This window comes from Anser brachyrhynchus (genome assembly GCF_964034855.1).
Source record: "Anser brachyrhynchus genome assembly, chromosome: 3".
Classification (NCBI taxonomy): Eukaryota; Metazoa; Chordata; class Aves; order Anseriformes; family Anatidae; genus Anser; species Anser brachyrhynchus.
Genome location: NC_137696.1, coordinates 85,271,817 through 85,287,135, shown reverse-complemented (window position 1 = coordinate 85,287,135; position 15,319 = coordinate 85,271,817). Strand labels below are relative to the sequence as shown.

General features: G+C 41.6%; 1 long non-coding RNA gene across 4 annotated transcripts in view; it reads left to right on the top strand.

The window, feature by feature from the left end:
• Positions 1 to 12,769, top strand: part of LOC308193163 — a 32,923-nt gene extending 20,154 nt beyond the window's left edge. The window contains exons 3-6 of one of the 4 annotated variants that reach the window (XR_013949427.1): positions 4,702 to 4,961; positions 7,866 to 7,967; positions 9,487 to 9,604; positions 12,413 to 12,769. This is a non-coding gene — a long non-coding RNA (uncharacterized lncRNA). Of the gene's footprint in view, positions 1 to 4,701; positions 7,968 to 9,486; positions 9,605 to 10,734; positions 12,326 to 12,412 lie in introns of those variants that run through there. The other 3 variants (XR_013949429.1, XR_013949428.1, XR_013949430.1) reach the window with 3 other exon arrangements.
• The last annotated feature ends 2,550 nt before the right edge of the window (positions 12,770 to 15,319 follow it).

The following is a 15,319-nucleotide window of genomic DNA, read 5'->3' as shown; positions in this document are numbered from 1 at the left end:
TCTTATGTCCACATGGAATTTCTTGTATTTTCTCCATGCTTATTGCTTCTGGTCTTTCACTGAATATCACTGAGATGAGTCTGACTCTATCTTCTTTACAGTTTCCCATCAGGTATATATATTGATAGGATCACCCTTAAGCCTTCTCTTCTCCAGGCTGAACAGTCCCAACGCTCAGCCTTTCCTCATGTGGCAGTTACTCCAGTCCCTAAAGCATATTTGTGGCCCATTCTGGATTCACTCCACTAACTCCTTGCCTCTCTTGCAATGGAGAGACCAGAACTGGATACAGCATTCTATGTGTTTCAAAACATTTTACATGTTTCTCAACATATTTCTTCCTTCTTGAAAGAAGGAAGATCACACTACTTGATCTGCTGGCAATAGTCTTCCTAAGGCAGACCAGGATGCTGTTGTTTTACAAGGGCACATCACTGAAATAAGTTCAATTTTTTGTCCACCAGGACTCTCAAGTCATTTTCTGCCAAGCAGTTTTTCACCCAACCAGACCCCAGCCTGTACTGGTGCACATGGTTATTCTTTCCCAAGTGTGGGACTTTGCATTTCTGTTTACTAAACTTTATGAGATTCTGGTTGCTTCATTTCTTCAGCCTTTCAAGATTCTTCTGAATAGCAACACAGACATTATACCATCTGTAACCCTTTGGGAGATATAGTCTGTGCACATTATCCTGCACATTTAGCTTGCTAGCCTAGTCTGTCATTTCCTCATTGGATTTTTGGTTGTCATCTCCCTTCTTGTTTATTCCTAGTTTAAAGCTCCTTGACTGGTGGGTCATCTTATTGGCAAAGACTAATGCTTCTGATTTGTCCTATGTCTGTTGTCCATTGATTTATATCTAAAATGTGATACAGAAGTCTGATAGTATATAAGGTAGTAAAAAGGGAACATTTCTCCAGACTTACTTTTTAATCAGGAGTTCCATATTTCTGATCTCTCAAAGCTATCTTACTGTTCCCCCCCCCCAAAAAAAAAGAAACCCTTAACTCACTGCTCACTGTCCCTAGTCCAATATAATGCATGTTCTCGGACTCAGCCACATTTTGTGGTGATTGCTCCTACAGTCTTTCAAGAGTGTGGTGGTTTTACTCAGGTGGGCGGCCGAGCTCCACCACAACCGCTCTCTCACACCCCCTCCTCAAAGAGGAACGGGGAGAAAATACAATGAAAAGGGCTCAAGGGTTGAGATAAGGACAAGGAGATCGCACAGTTAATTATCATGACGGACAAAACAGACTCAGCATAGGGAGATAGTTAGATTTATTACCTATTACTAAGGAGCTAGAGAAGTGAGAAACAAAGGAAAGAAACCAAAAGCACCTTCCCCTCCATCCACCATCTTCCACCTCGGCCCCCCGAGTGGCGCAGGGGAACGGGGGAATGGGGGTTATGGTCAGTCTATAGCGCTTCTTCTCCGCCACCCCTTCTCAGTCACTCTTGTCCCCTGTGCTGTGGGGTCCCTCCCACGGGATGCAGTCCTTGCTGAACTGATCGGGCGTGGGCTGCCCACAGGCAGCAGCTCTTCAAGAACTGCTCCAGATATGGGTCCATACCACAGGGTCCATCCCTCAGGAGCAAACTGCTCTAACCTGAAGCAGCAGCTCCTGCCAGGTCACCTGCTCCTGCGTGGTCTCCTCTCCATGGGCTACAGGTCTGGCCCGGAATCTGCTCTGGCAGGGGTCTTCCACAGGCCACAGCCTCCATCAGTGCAGGGCCATCTGCTCCACTGGGGGTCCTTCACAGGCCGCAGTCTCCATCAGTGCAGGTCCACCTGCTCCACTGTGGTCTCCTCCACGGGCTGCAGCGTGGAACCCTGCTCCACCGTGGTACTCCATGGGCTGCAGGGGGACAGCCTGCTTCACCATGGTCCTCACCCCAGGCCACAGGGGACTTCTGCTCCGGCGCCTGGAGCACCTCTCCCCCTCCTTCTTCACTGACCTTGGCGCCTGCAATGCTGTTCCTCACTCCTCTCACTCTCCCAGCTGCTGTGTGGCGCAGCGTTTTTTTTCCCTGTCTTAAATATGTTCTCACAGAGGTGCAAAACAACATCACCTATTGGCTCAGCTCTGGTCAGCAGTGGGGCCCTTACAAAACATGGGGCAGCTTCTAGATCCTTCTCACAGAAGCCACGCCTATGGCCCCCTGCTACGAAAACCTTGCCACGTAAACCCACTACAAAGAGTTCCTTCCTAAAATCACAGTATGACTCTATCTCTGTTCTTTCACTGGATAATAAAAGGAATTACTTGTATGTGTTTATTGCATGCATACATAATAGATATGACACAATATGAATTATAATATAATAAATTGTTAATATATAGCAATATGTGTATATTATGATATGTATGTATGAAATTGTAATATGAATATATAGGTACATAGATCTTGATACAAACATGTAAGGCATTGGCGTCCATCAGTGCTGGTCAATCTTTAAGCACTGCCTCCTAAAAGCACAAGATCAGGCGATTCCAAAATATCAGAAGGCAGGCAGCTGGGGCAGAAGGCCAGCCTGGCTGACTAGGGATCTTCTACTGGAGCTTAGGCGAAAAAAGAAAGCGTACAGCCGCTGGAAGGAGGCTCAGGTGACAAGGAAGGAATACAGGGATGCTGTTCGTGTTTGTAGGGAGAAAATTCGTGTAGCCAAAGCCCAACTAGAGGTGAAGCTGGCCATGTCTGTGGGAGACAATAAAAAAGGTTTTTTTAAATATGTGAACAGAAAAAGGAGAACCAAAGAAAACATAGGTCTGCTACTAGATGGGAAGGGTCTCCACATAGACAATGACATAGGCAAAGCAGAGACGTTTAACGCCTTCTTTGCCTCTGTCTTCAACACTGATGATGGGCTTCGGGACCCAGGGTACCCTGAGCTGGAGGACCATGACGGTGGGAGTGACAAACTCCCAACCGACCCTGAACATGTGCGGGATTTGCTGCTCCACCTGGATCCATACAAGTCCATGGGTCCGGATGGGATTCATCCCAGGGTGCTTAAAGAGCTGGCAGATGTCATCGTGGGAACTCTCAATTATTTTTCAATGGTCTTGGGAATCGGGAGAGGTCCCATTGGACTGGAAGCTGGCAAATGTTGTGCCAATTTTCAAGAAGGGTAAGAAAGAAGACCGTAGCAATTACAGGCCTGTCAGTCTCACGTCAGTGCATGGTAAAATTATGGAGAGGATGATCCTTGAAGTTATTGAAACGCACCTGTGGGACAATGCAGTCATTGATCCCAGCCAACATGGGTTCGCGAGGGGTAGGTCCTGCCTAACAAATTTGATTTCCTTTTATGATAAGATCACCCATCTAGTCGATCAAGGGAAACCAGCTGATGTGATCTTTTGACACGGTTTCCCATAGGATCGTACTGAACAAAATGTCCAGCATACAGCTAAACAAAAACATCATACGATGGGTGAGCAATTGGCTGACGGGCAGGGCTCAAAGGGTTGTGGTAAATGGGGCCGCATCTGGCTGGCGGATGGTCACTAGTGGGGTCCCTCAAGGCTCCATTTTAGGGCCAGTCCTCTTCAATGTTTTTATAAATGATTTGGATGTAGGACTAGAAGGTGTTTTGACCAAATTTGCCGACGACACCAAACTTGGAGGAGTTGTGGACTCAGATGAGGGTGGAAAGGCCTTGCAGAGAGATTGGGACAGATTGGAGAGCTGGGCAATCCACAACCACATGAAGTTTAACAAACGCAAGTGCCGGGTCCTGCACCTGGGATGGGGCAACTCTGGCTATGCGTACAGACTGGGCGACGAGATGCTGGAGAGCAGCCCCACAGAGAGGGATCTGGGGGTTGTGGTTGACAGCAAGTTGAATATGATCCAGCAGTGTGCCCTGGCAGCCAGGAGGGACAGCCATATCCTGGGATGCGTCAAGCACAGCATCACTAGTCGGTCGAGGGAAGTGAGTGTCCCACTCTACTCTGCGGTGGTGCGGCTTCACCTCGAGTACTGTATGTGGTTTTGGGCACCACAATACAAAAAGGACATGAAACTGTTGGAGAGTGGCCAGAGGAGAGCGATGAAGATGGTGAAGAGCCTAGAGGGGAAGACATATGAGGAGCAGCTGAGGTCACTTGGCCTGTTCAGCCTGGAGAAGAGGAGGCTGAGGGAGGACCTCATCGCAGTCTACAGCTTCCTCGCGAGGGGGAGAGGAAGGGGTAGGCACCGACCTATTTTCTGTTATCACCAGTGACAGGACCTGCGGGAATGGTGTCAAGCTGAGGCAGGGGAAGTTTAGGCTGGATATCAGGAAGAGGTTCTTCACCGAGAGGGTGGTTGCACACTGGAACAGGCTCCCCAGTGAAGTAGTCACTGCACCAAGCCAGTCTGAATTTAAGAAGAGATTGGACTGTGCACTTAGTCACATGGTCTGAACTTTTGGGCAGACCTGTGCGGTGCCAGGAGTTGGACTTGATGATCCTTATGGGTCCCTTCCAACTCGGGATATTCTATGATTCTATGTACAAATGTAACCAACTAACTCTTGGAAAGCCAAATTTGTAAGATAAGTTTTGAATTTATCTTTAAATACTGTTAGATTCAATAATTATTTTTCTGTGTTGAGAATGTACTGTTACTGTAACTAAGCCTAACATTCTATTAATGAGAAAGCTATGACTTAATTGATGATTAACATACTTTTTATTTATTTGTCATTACAGAGTGCAGCTGTTCCTCGGATAGGAATTTCTGAAGTGTCTGAGGTTGATCCCACTGAAAAAAAATATTCTTTTTGTTAAATAGTAAACTGGAATAGAGAGAAAAACATACAGGTGATCTGTTTGCATCAACCTGTGAAGCTTAAGAAGATTATCTGCTTCATCCAAGAACAATATTTTCAGGATGCCTTTGTATTTCCAACCTGGATGTCATTGATGCAAGAATTACCGTGACATGCAAGATCTATCCCTGATAAAATGAGGTATCACTCTGTTAGTTGCCTAGGAAGGTATATTTTTCCCACAGTGCCATTTGCCTTTCAGTAACACTGGAGTCAAGGGTAATGATATAGTTTAAAATGATTTGGTTAAGGGTTTCCTCAGTAAATGGGAAATATGAAAGAGAGATTTTTCAGTGACTTACATATTTCAGCCAGCAGCCTGATAATAGTCTTGCTTGTGTTTGACTTACCTCACATGAAAATGTCAACAACTAAATAGACTAGAGCTGCCTCATCCACTTTGTGCTATAGGGCTATAAAGACAGACCCTATTTGCCATCTGTCATTGTGTTCATCTCAGACTGCTCCAAGTTTAGGGTTGCACCAGCTCTGATTTAGTTTCCAGACAAACTAACATAAACAGGGCAGTTTCCCATTCCCATTTTAAAGGTACCTTAGTTTCAACATTGTCAGCATTCCAAAAGCAGTTTCTACTGTCTCTAGTAGACAGGGATTTCCGAAAAAGTTCAGTCAGTGTACACGATGAATTAAGTGTCTCTAATTCTGAATAAACAGTATTTCCTGTGTAGGAAAGTATGTACTAGAATCTAAAGGCACCAAAGTATGTCCGTATAAGCAAATCACGTGTGGCCTAACTTCTTAAGTCAAAAGGGAAGCAAGAGATGAAATGATGATAGGGCATGACAGCTCTTGAAAAAGAAAGCAATTAGCTTGACAAAGACAACAATTAGTTTGTATCCTATGTAATGGAAGACAAGCTTGAAAAGTTGGTTTTAACAGAACAATGATAACCTGAAAAGTCAAAGAGACAGCAGAAAATAATGAAAAAAATCACTAGTATGACAACATAACATACAACAAATAAGATTTCTGATCAGAAAGTCATTAAATATAATAGTTATAATGAGGTACATTGGTATGAGTCAGAGACTTCAAATTATTTTTATAAGGGGTTATTACTTACATATATTGCTAATAGTAAAGAAATTATGACTACGTGATTACTTGGGTGGGGGAGTGAGGGGGGCTTTTTCACCAGCAAACATTGTTTGTCCACAGGAGAATTGCTAGTAGATTGCTTAGTGACTGATCTGATCACATGCTGCAGGCATCCTTCCTTCTTTCAAACTGATAAAAGTAAAATGACTAAGCTACTTTATCAATGGGAGAGAGATACCCTGATTAAGAAAATAAAGGGAAAAGAAAAGAAAACATGAACATAAATGTGGAAAGGTGGAAGTGAGAAGTAACAGAAACAACCTAGTAGTATTAATATAAATGGTTATGACTAATTCTGTTCATTACCCTGACTCAAATGTACCTGTGCTCTCATGGAAATCTGACTACCTACACAGCCATACCAACACTTAGGAAAGCAAAAATCTAAGTATCATAACGTGCATTTATTTAAAAATGTTTGATGACTCTGAGATACAGGATTTGCCAGGGAATCTCTGCTTTCTGTATCTGACCATACTTTATCATGCATAATTATTACTTTTTTGTGTTAAAAAATCTTTTTTAATTACCTCTTATTTATACGCAGAGCCATTTATACACATATTCATTTGTACATATAAATAAAGTACTTCTATTTCTACTTTCCAATACAGGATCAGTTATAATTTGTATTAAATAAATAATAAGGACTGTTATTTGCATAATGTGCATCTTAGCTACTAAGTAGGTGTTTAGCATATTGAATACTGTACAAATAGCGTTTTTTAATTTTTATATAGAAAGATTGAGTATCAGATCAGTTATTGAATTGAAAGAAGAGAGTGATATGTAATGGAAGGCAGTAAGGATAGCTTTTCATTGACTGACTGAATCTGTTTCTATATTAAAAAAATTTCTGTTTACTACTCTGAAACTTAAGAGTTATAACTATAGTTCTCCAGTCTGGCCTATGATTAATGAGTTCTATCCTCAGCTGTATTAAAGAATGGAATGAAAACTTAATGGCCAAAGAACACATATATCTTCAAATATAACAAATAAAACTAAGAGATAAAAGGTGTCCAAGTTGTTCACAATTCCCTTGATGCTGATATTTTTAGAAAATTAAGTACACGCACACATACACAATCAATAGTTGTACATCTTGTAAGACATTCAACCAGCTCTCATTCTCATAGCTCAGATAGTTAAGTAAAGGTTGGAATACAGATACTCTGTGTGTCACTAAGTTAAAATAATACAATGAACTAAGGAGAAATAGAACATAAGCTGAAATCCCAAAGAGGAAGGTGAAAAAGGGAGAAGCAAAATGAGCATTTGTTCAGGATGGATCTATAGTTGAAATTGTAAGAGAAAAATCATATTGCTAACTTGAGATATTTATCTTAGAAGTAAGCTTCTCTATTCTCCTTTGTTGTTATGGAACATTTCTATATATACTTATACACACACTAGACTATTTCAGGTTGCTGTGATGGGAGTGTTTAGAAGACAGACACATCAAGCTGGGCATTAACTTTGAAACAAAATTTTGTTAAATTCATCTGTTAAGAGCATACATTGTGCTCGTGTTGAACTGTTACACATGATCTTCTGCAAATAAAAAAACTCCTGGTCTTTACATTTATGTCCCAAATTAGTTCTTGGTATACAATATCATGGATCTGCTGTGATGTAGTCAGTGAAGATAGGAAAAGCCCTTGATAGTTTTTAGTCACTGAGGTTGAGGCTCTTCTGTCAGAACTGTAGAGGGCTGTCTTCTTTCTTATTTTCCTTGGTTATACTTGATGGGTGCATGCTATTGCCCCCCTCCCCAGAAGGGTATGTACCACTTCCTCCTGAAAGTTCTTATTTGTATGTTTGTTTTTGCTTTGTTTTGCCTGTTTCTGTGGGCCAAACTTTTACATATTGAAAGGAGGAAATGTAGCTTTCTCTGACTGAATGACATTCTTCTATGACATTTAGAGTCCATTAAAATAGCAATAAAATCGAATGCTGAATGTTTGAAGTAAAAGAAAAAAACACATCACCCTGGAAGAAGTAAAACCAAGAGTGAAATGGACAAAGGTACTCTTCATATTAGTCTTCTGGGTTGGCTGGGATTATTTATCTGTTTGTTTTTCCACATTTGCTCTTTGCTCAAAACATTGCTCAGTGATACAGATTGGTTACCATGGGCCATGATGCTAATGATGGAAAAGGCCAGGCAACCCCCATGCTCACGTTAGCCTTTGCAGTCTTTCTAGCCTAAAGGTAGAACTTTTAAAATTGTATAGCCCCCTTTTGAACTCTTACATATAACAAAAAAAAATGTTCAAGAAACAGTGACATTATTACAATTAAGATATCTTCAATCATAAATATAGTTTGTTTTTCAGTCATAAATATAGTTTGGAGATGTTTTTTGTTTATAAAACAAAAAACACAAATGGTGTTTTACAAACCACCAAAAATAATAAATGTTTTTCAGAGGGAGAAAACCAAGCACACAAAACTTAACTAAGTAGCCCAAAGTCACTTACAGAGCTAGAATCTGAAATAAGAACTCCTAGACACAGGTCAATGAACAGTGGTGCAACCTGCCTCTATTTTAGTATGGTAATCAAGATGATATGACTCCCTTAAGAGTTCCATTTTAATTTGCCCTGCATGGATAAAAAGCAATTTAAACTGAGAAATAACACATGTCTTATTTCATATAAATAAAAAATGGAATATAAAGAAGGTCAGAGAAATGACTCAAGCAAAGAAAAAAATTGTCGCTGAAACAGAGGTGAGCTTTCAATCCAGAAAATGTTGCTATTGTCTTATTGATTCCACAAAATGGGGGGGGGGGGGCAGGATTCAGAAAGGATAAAACTATTGCTTTACATTTCCAGAAAACTTAAAAAAAAAAAAAAAAAAAAAAAAGAAAAAGTCTTTATTCTTCCAGTCTTAAAATAGATGCATCATTTAATAAATAGTTATCTTGTCATTTAAATAGCAACCTCTTGAGTATATTTTAGCTCCAAATTACTCTCCTAAAATACGCTAGATGATAAACTTTGTTCCATATATTCCAAAGAACAATTAGTTAAGCTGAAAATATACTTACATGCATGAAATGTGAATGGATTTCCAATCTATGATTTTACTATGTGGAGAAACAAAAATAATTATAATAAAAAAAATCTGTAGGAGAAAAGAAAGTGTAAAAGGAAAGGGAAAAAATAAGAAAGAAAAAAGAAAAAAAATAGAAAAAAGGAAAAATGGAAAAAAAAAAGTAAGATGAAGAATCAGAACCACTCAGTCATGAACACTGAATTAACCATGCTATTCAGAAAAGCAGAGAGGCTAAACTATGGATGATATGGACTGGAATGATTAACAGGGAGCTGGGAACAAAAATGGAGAAAAGTAAGATGTGAATGGGAGGTAAGCTGGAAAAGTAAGTTTTTACACATTATGAACACACACAAAAAATTATGCTTTCTAGAGTATTTAAAACATCACAGGTGTGTAAGCACTAAGATTTCTCAGCCTTGCTTTAGCTCTATGAAACTAAAATATGGCAAAAAGGATCATAATTTTATATATTTTCTTCTAGAAAAATCTCCTAAGTACAGTGGAAAAATAAAGCTGTTTCAAAAACTTCTTAGACATGTTAAGGCTGAAATAACTGGCATATTGTTTGAAAATAAACATGGAATCAATCAAATAAACAGGTATTTTGTTTTGCTTTGTTTTCACATTATTACCAGATAATTTTATGAGAGAAATTAGTGAGAAAACGTAATAGTATTCCTTCCCTAGTAGCTATCCATCATCTAGTGAATATGTGAGGCCATAGTGATTCACAGGACACCAAACACAAATTAAAGTCTTCATGCTGAATACCTGGGAGCTGCACATATTCAGGAATTTAGGAGATCAGAATGCCAAAATACAGAATGTGGGTGCTTAGTTTCAGACACAAAGACTAAGTATTTGTTCAAGATCATACCAATTAAGAATCATTTCTTAAAAAGATGATCATAAATTAAGCAAGAAAGCTAGACCATGAGCAAAGAAGCCAGCAAGCAATCTACTAGGTTCTGGCTTGTGCCTGAGAAGCACATATTAAGACTGAAATCATGAATGAGTTTACCTTGTGGGTAGGAAAAAAAAAAATGCAGCAGGTTTTAAAATTACTCAAATACAGTAAAGTCAGTATTTAAAATAGCTCATTATCTAATCCATAAAATCTCTCTCAGTCTTTCAAATAAGCTGATAATGTCCTTTTGTCTAGCAGAATCAGACTACTTTCAGTATTGCAGGGATTTAAGTGCACTTGGCATTCAGTAGAATCAGACAGAGGATATTAGGGGACAAGAAAAAAATATTTTTATGACAGTCTCTTACATAAGGCTTTGCAAATTTGACTTTCTGGATTACCATATTCAACTTTCTTGAATGAGGGGAATTATCTCCTCTTTAAGTTAACACATCATGAGCACTAGGAATAATATATTTGTTATGGTAGCAGTGCATTGAAATGGCTTATGCTACGTTTATCTTACAGCAGTAAATTAATGTCTATAGTTGTTTAACTGGAAAATTAAGTGTGCTAATTTCCTGAAGAAGGACTTAAGGTGACATTTTTGATTCTAGTATGGATAGTGGAGAAAGAAAATAGCTTATGTAACCTTGTTCTCAGATGCCTTGATTTTCAGGAATGGAACAGTTTGAAATCCTTCCATGACTTATCATCTTTCAGGGGAAGATAACTGTTATTCCAAGACAGTCTTTAGATTTACCTCTGTGCAGACTCAAAGGCTCACAGTAAAAATAATACCTTCTTCTTCTACTTTCACAGAATCACAGAATCATCTAGGTTGGAAGACACCTCCAAGATCACCTAGTCCAACCTCTGACCTAACACTAACAAGTCCTCCACTAAACCATATCACTAAGTTCAACATCTAAACATCTTTTAAAGACCTCCAGGGATGGTGACTCAACCACTTCCCTGGGCAGCCCATTCCAATGCCTAACAACACTTTCAGTAAAGAAGTTTTTCCTAATATCCAACCTAAACCTCCCCTGGCGCAACTTTAGCCCATTCCCCCTTGTCCTATCACCAGGCACGTGGGAGAATAGACCAATCCCCACCTTGCTACAGCCTCCTTTAAGGTAGCTGTAGAGAGCGATAAGGTCTCCCCTGAGCCTCCTCTTCTCCAGGCTAAACAACCCCATCTCCCTCAGCCGCTCCTCATAAGCCTTGTTCTCCAGACCTCTCACCAGCTTCGTCGCCCTTCTCTGGACTCTCTCGAGCACCTCCATGTCCTTCCTGTAGTGAGGGTCCCACACAGAGTAGTTTTGGTGCACATAGAGACATACCAAAGAATCATAGAATCATTTAGGTTGGAAAAGACCTCTAAGATCATCTAGTCCAATCTGTAACCTAGCACTGCCAAGTCCATCATTAAACCACATCACTATGCTCTATATCTACATGTCTTTTGAAGACCTTCGGGGATGGTAACTCAACTGCGTCCTTGGGCATCCTGTTCCAATATTTCACAACCCTTTCAGTGAAGAAATTTTTTACTAATATCCAACCTAAACCTCCCCTTCCACAACTTAAGGCCATTTCCTCTTTTCTTATCACTTGGTGTTTGGGAGAAGAGAGCAGTCCCCATCTCTCTACAGCCTCCTAATATCAGTCATATGGCAAGAGAAGACAAAGCTAATATTACAATAATCAAGCTGAAAGAAAAAAAAAAAATCTTGCAAAACATCTTCTTAGCAACATTCAAATAATTCAGTTGTTTTAAGACTTCCCTCATAATAAATAAAAATCACTGAGAAAAAATGCTGATTGATTCATTTAAGCATATTCTATCCTTTTAATCAAATTTAATATATATTACACAATGACAATCCATAGAAGCTATAAAACTCACTAGAAGAAAAAAAAATCCAATACTTATAAAATATTAAATAAAAAGCACTTAAGTTAACTAATGTTCTGTGTAACAGAAGTCACATAAATAGCCAAGTTATAAAAGTTTCTGTTATTGAAACAGGTTCTACTGCAAGAGGTTTAAAGTATAAAATAACATGAAAATCTCATGGAGACTTTATTTAGATGGGTGATGACTGTGATGCTTCTCTTGCACTTAGGCAAATGAAGAACAACCTTACCAATAAGTGCAGCATCAGAATCAAGGCCAGTAATACTTTTCAGAAATGATTGACTTGTTCATTTGGAATATTGCATATTGGAATACTTCCACTCTCCTTTGCTACCACATTTTTTTTCTCTTCATGCACACTTGACAGTCTCCTACACCCACCATCTTCCCACTCATCATTCACTGTCTTAAGAAACAGATAAATTTTACAAGAATTAGCAACGTCCTACACATAGGTTTCTCTAATATGACATCTAACTTCATTTTGCTCTTATTCCTACATGTTCTTGTATTTATTTGATGTTAATATTATCCCCAGGATCCTTAGATTAAGGAAATCTTTTTTGTTTCAACTAGAACAGGTTGTACTGCCAGTAACACTGAAATGAAAGCAAGAACCATTCTTTCAGCGGCTTTACAAGAACATTCATCTTCTAAATGGCCTGGGGAATCTGAAAAGGCAAGTAGCGTATACTACTACTGTAGTGTAGCCCTTCAAGTAAGAGGTCAGTGGTCTTAGTCCAGCTAAACAACTCCTGAAGACAAGAAAATTGAGAAAGGAACATATGAGATTACTACCTTATGTCTGTATTGCCAGTCCTCCTTTTCTGCCAGCATTTATGAGTCTTATTCCTTACTATTCACACATATTAACATTCCAAGACAAGACATTATTCTAAGGTCCCTAAAAGCCCTAGGAGCATGCTAAATTCAACTGAGGATGAATAACACGAATATGCATGTAAGTGTGTTTCTGTGCATATATGTGCATGTATACATATAAATGTAACAAATTAGGTGTATGCTACTGGTAGATAATCATAAGGGTTTGCGTTCTACAGCCATTCTCCTCATGCCTAAGGAAGTCAGGATAATGCAAAAGGCTGAAGGCATTATATCCCAGCCAACATGGGTTCGCGAGGGGTAGGTCCTGCCTAACAAATTTGATTTCCTTTTATGATAAGATCACCCATCTAGTCGATCAAGGGAAACCAGCTGATGTGATCTTTTGACACGGTTTCCCATAGGATCGTACTGAACAAAATGTCCAGCATACAGCTAAACAAAAACATCATACGATGGGTGAGCAATTGGCTGACGGGCAGGGCTCAAAGGGTTGTGGTAAATGGGGCCGCATCTGGCTGGCGGATGGTCACTAGTGGGGTCCCTCAAGGCTCCATTTTAGGGCCAGTCCTCTTCAATGTTTTTATAAATGATTTGGATGTAGGACTAGAAGGTGTTTTGACCAAATTTGCCGACGACACCAAACTTGGAGGAGTTGTGGACTCGGATGAGGGTGGAAAGGCCTTGCAGAGAGATTGGGACAGATTGGAGAGCTGGGCAATCCACAACCACATGAAGTTTAACAAAAGCAAGTGCCGGGTCCTGCACCTGGGATGGGGCAACTCTGGCTATGCGTACAGACTGGGCGACGAGATGCTGGAGAGCAGCCCCACAGAGAGGGATCTGGGGGTTGTGGTTGACAGCAAGTTGAATATGATCCAGCAGTGTGCCCTGGCAGCCAGGAGGGACAGCCATATCCTGGGATGCGTCAAGCACAGCATCACTAGTCGGTCGAGGGAAGTGAGTGTCCCACTCTACTCTGCGGTGGTGCGGCTTCACCTCGAGTACTGTGTGTGGTTTTGGGCACCACAATACAAAAAGGACATGAAACTGTTGGAGAGTGTCCAGAGGAGGGCAACGAAGATGGTGAAGAGCCTAGAGGGGAAGACATATGAGGAGCAGCTGAGGTCACAGTATCACAGTATCACAGTATCACAGATTTCTAGGTTGGAAGAGACCTCAAGATCATCGAGTCCAACCTCCGACCTAACACTAAGTACTCCACTAAACCATAACGCTAAGCTCTACATCTAAACGTCTTTTAAAGACCTCCAGGAATGGTGACTCCACCACCTCCCTGGGCAGCCCGTTCCAATGCTTAATAACCCTTTTGGTAAAGAAGTACTTCCTAACATCCAACCTAAAACTCCCCTGTCGCACCTTTTGCCCATTCCCCCTCGTCCTGTCACCAGGCATGTGGGAGAACAGACCAACCCCCACCTCTCTACAGCCTCCTTTAAGGTAACTGTAGAGAGCAATAAGGTCGCCCCTGAGCCTCCTCTTCTCCAGGCTGAACAAGCCCAGCTCCCTCAGCCGCTCCTCGTAAGACTTGTTCTCCAGACCCCTCACCAGCTTCGTCGCCCTTCTCTGGACTCTCTCGAGCACCTCCATGTCCTTCTCGTAGCGAGGGGCCCAAAACTGAACACAGTACTTGAGGTGCGGCCTCACCAGAGCCGAGTACAGGGGCACAATCACTTCCCTAGACCTGCTGGCCACACTGCTTCTTATACAAGCCAGGATGCTGTTGGCCTTCTTGGCCACCTGAGCACACTGCTGGCTCATATTCAGCTGCCTATCAACCAGTACTCCCAGGTCCTTGTCTGCCAGGCAGCTTTCCAACCACTCATCTCCCAGCCTGTAGCTCTGCTTGGGGTTGTTGCGCCCCAGATGCAGGACCCGGCACTTGGCCTTGTTGAACTTCATACATCTGACCTCAGCCCATCGCTCCAGCCTATCCAGATCCTCCTGCAGAGCCTTCTTGCCCTCGAGCAGATCGACACACGCACTTAGCTTGGTGTCATCTGCAAACTTACTGAGGGTGCACTGGACGCCCTCATCCAGATCATCGATAAAGATATTAAAGAGGACCGGCCCCAGTAGTGAGCCTTGGGGGACACCACTAGTGACCAGCCTCCAATCAGATTTGACTCCATTCACCACAACTCTCTGGGCCCGGCTATCCAGCCAGTTTCTAACCAAGCGAAGCGTACGCCAGTCCAAGCCCCGAGCAGCCAGTTTCTTGAGGAGAATGTTGTGGGGAACGGTATCAAAAGCCTTACTGAGGTCAAGGTAAACCACATCCACAGCCTTTCCCTCATCCACCAAGCGCGTCACTTGGTCATAGAAGGAGATCAGGTTCGTCAAGCAGGACCTGCCTTTCATAAACCCATGCTGACTGGGCCTGATCGCCTGCTTGCCCTGCACGTGCCGCGTGATGACCCTCAAGATAATCTGCTCCATGAGCTTTCCTGGCACTGAGGTCAAACTGACAGGCGTATAGTTCCCCGGGTCTGCCCTCCGGCCCTTCTTATAGATGGGCGTCACATTGGCTAGCCGCCAGTCGACTGGGACCTCCCCCGATAGCCAGGACTGCCGATAAATGATGGAAAGCGGCTCGGCCAGCTCCTCCGCCAGTTCTTT